The sequence below is a fragment of the Dermochelys coriacea genome, chromosome 27 (assembly GCF_009764565.3).
Source record: "Dermochelys coriacea isolate rDerCor1 chromosome 27, rDerCor1.pri.v4, whole genome shotgun sequence".
In the NCBI taxonomy this organism is placed as follows: domain Eukaryota; kingdom Metazoa; phylum Chordata; order Testudines; family Dermochelyidae; genus Dermochelys; species Dermochelys coriacea.
The window spans coordinates 997,614-1,000,982 of record NC_050094.1 but is presented as its reverse complement, the minus strand read 5'-3'; the positions used below and the strand labels follow the sequence as shown (position 1 = coordinate 1,000,982).

Here is a 3,369-nt window from a genome sequence, read left to right as displayed (position 1 = left end):
CACATCCTTCTTGTAGTGTGGGGCCCAAAACTGGACACAGTACTCCAGATGAGGCCTCACCAATACCAAATAGAGGGGAATGATCACATCCCTCGATCTGCTGGCAATGCTCCTACTTATACAGCCCAAAATGTCATTAGCCTTCTTGGCAATAGGGGCACACTGTTGACTCATATCCAGCTTCTCGTCCACTGTAACTCCTAGGTCCTTTTCTGCAGAACTGCTGCCGAGCCATTCGGTCCCTAGTCTGTAGCGGTGCATGGGATTCTACTGTCCTAAGTGCAGAACTCTGCACCCCTTGACTTTTCCCCCATACTTTTAACACTTGCTAAACATGCAGTGTTTCATTATATAAATGTTTTTTTAACATTTAACATGAAAATACAGCATTGACTGAGATGTAACATAACATGACCTTTTTTAAGGATATTCTGTATGCAGTGAGGCCTATTTGAAGCATTATGTTTGTTTGTTTGTTTTAAAATTTTATCATGAAAAGGCAGTATTAACTGAGCTGTAACAAAGCAAAGCCACTCTTAGGATATTTTGCAGAAGTTTAGTGAACTAAAAAGGCTTAAGATACTAGCCTATCCTTTTAAATATAGTGTTTTTAAAGTACCAAAACAGCAACTGGGTAAGAATATGAAAACTGGCAATTGAGGGGAGTTTACATATGTATTTTAGTTAACAAAAAAATTAACAAGGCTTCTTTTTTAAAGTTTGGATTTATACAAAAAAAAAAGAAAAAATTAGCTTATGTAAAAGACGTTAACTGCTTTTTTTTTTTTTTACCAGAGATAAGGAGTCTGCTCCCCACACACACACACATTCCTACTTCCCCCCACCCCCTTTCTTCTTCTCTAATGTTTTTTAAAATCTAAACTGAGCACAAACAAATGTTTAAAGAAAGCCACAGTCACAGAGATCAGGCCATGGGCGTAAGAAAGTTGTCCTGAGTTTTAGGGGGAATGCTGATAACTCTTTTAGTGAAACAGTTTTGTAGGCAGACATTCTGTATTGCTTTAGCATGGGCAAGCGTTTGTCATTCAGAAGCACTTTCTCACTTTATGAAGTATTATCTCCCCCAATCTACAGCCTATCAGAAATATTAACAAAAACAAACTGAAAGATACTTTGTAGCAGAGCCTGCAAAGCAACAATTACAATTTTGTTTATCATTATCTTGTCTAAGCCCCTAGAGAATATTTTTGTTTTATTTTTATAAAACACTTTTATGCAAACTATAACCCTAGATGCTGTACAACATTAAATAATATAAAACAGTAGACGAGAGAACCGAGACATTATTGAAATCAGAGGGGTCATGATTAAGTCCTAATGCAGAGGGCCTGGGAGGGGAGGGGGAATGAAAAGGTCCAGCCAAAGCGGAAGATGGTAAGATTTTAAGAGGAGTTCTGGGGCTGCTTTTCAATGGTCCAGATGCCCCAACAGCCTATATATCTTGCACACAAGTGCCAGGGCTGGGTGGGGTGAGTGGGCCTTTGTTAGAAGAACAGGCAGCTCATATACCTTTTGTTGTTATTGACAAACTGTAACCTAACTGCACATATACTATGGGGCAACCTACTGCCCTTTTGACAAACCCCACACCCTTTGAACTCCATAAAAACACGCTTCACACAGTTATTTTCAACTGACATTTTATTTTACAACACACCCTGTTTTGTTCCCAAATCACACTCTAACTTTTAGTGTTTTTTCTTAGCAAGATTTTGTAATTTGCTGAACAAAGAAGACGTTCAACATTTTGCATTAAACATTTATCTGTCGGTTTGATGTTTTCATCTAAAACGCTATTTGGGTCCTCGGCCTCTGTCACTTTGTCCACCAATTCTGCCCCTAGAGCTAAATGTTCCTGGCTTAAACAGAGGCCCTGTAGCGCATATCCCGAAGTGATGATGATGTTTAACACACTCTCCAGACACAAACTACTGCTAATTTCTTTAATTTTACAGTTCACATCAGCTAAAGACCAGAACACGCAGGCATGATGCCTCTATGGCGCACCCAGGGCAATCCTCATTTTGTTTCTCTCTCAGGCAGCGCTTGATGATTCCGTGCACAGCCACTCGCACAATTGCAGCATCACGGTTTTACGGTTATGAACTGGCACAGGCTGAATACCAAACTTCTCCTTCAACTTTAGATAGTACAGACCTATAGAATAAGCATCCCCCTCTGTTTCAGCATTCTGTTGAGCATCTGGTTTTGGATCTGGGCAAAAACAGACCGGCCCAATCCTCTCAGCCCTTTGGAGTTGTTGGTGTCCAGAACCTCCAAGTCCTCTGAAGAACCATCATGCAGCTGCTGAAAAATTTACAGTAAGAAATACGTGTAAGGCATCTTTGTACTTTTTTCATAACATGATTTTAAAACCTTTTATACCGTGTGTCAAGAGACCCCTGCCACATGCAGCTTTTAAAAATAACAAACAACAAATGCAATATGTCTCTGTGTGGGCTTGATCCAAAAGGCTCCAGCCAACCAAGCACCAGTGACCGGGTCCCTGCCAAACCATCCCTTGAATGTTCTTACGTATAACGTACCTGTACAGCCCTTTGTTTGAATCATTTGTGTTCCCCTGACTGGGGTCCAGAGTCTCAGACAAATCTTGGCCCAGCGATCTGTTTCTCCACCACGTCGTTCTTGCGGGTACAGGCATCATTAGCTATCCCTGTTTCCCTGCTCTCATGACCTGTCTCAAACACTGTTTGCCACAACAGTGTGTTTGTTTCTTCACGAAGCTCCTCCTTACTTTAGCCAGGCCACACGATATTCTTAGCCAATAGTTTACAGCTGATGCTGCTCTCCCTCCCTAAGTAAGGAGGAGCTTCTACTTAAATGGGTCTGATGATTAAAGATCCCATAGGCAGTGACTCCATGGGTGCTCCAGGTCTGGAGCACCCAAGGGGAAAAATTAGTGGATGCTCTGCACCCACCGGCAGCCAAGCTCCGCTCACTCCCCACCCCACCTCCTCCTCTCCCTCCTCCCCTGAGCGTGCTGCATCCCCACTCCTCCACCTACCTCCCAGCGCTTGCCACCCGGCCGCTGCTTAACAGCTGCTTGGTGGCGTTAGCACGCTCCGGGAGGGAGTGGGAGGAGCACGAACGTGTCACGCTCAGGGAAGGAGGCAGGGAAGAGGTGGGGCCGGGGCGGGGATTTGGGGAAGGAGTTGGAATAGGGGCAGGGAGGGGGGCAGAGTTGGGGTGGGGACTTTGGGGAAAGGGTTGAAATAGGGGTGGGACATGGGCCAGGCCTCATGGAAGGGGTGGAGTGGGGGCAGGGGCAGGGGCAGCGGGGGGGTCGAACACCCACGGGTAAGTGGGGAAGTCAGCGCCTATGGCTGC

The 3,369-nt window shown here is 44.5% G+C and overlaps 1 long non-coding RNA gene across 1 annotated transcript; it reads right to left on the bottom strand.

Annotated features, from left to right (window-relative positions):
- Positions 1-1,647: 1,647 nt before the first annotated feature.
- On the bottom strand, positions 1,648-3,151 carry LOC119849079. Its single transcript, XR_005290402.2, has 2 exons — positions 2,568-3,151; positions 1,648-2,328 (listed from the first exon to the last, which is right to left on the bottom strand). It is a non-coding gene; the product is annotated as an uncharacterized LOC119849079 (long non-coding RNA).
- Positions 3,152-3,369: the final 218 nt, after the last annotated feature.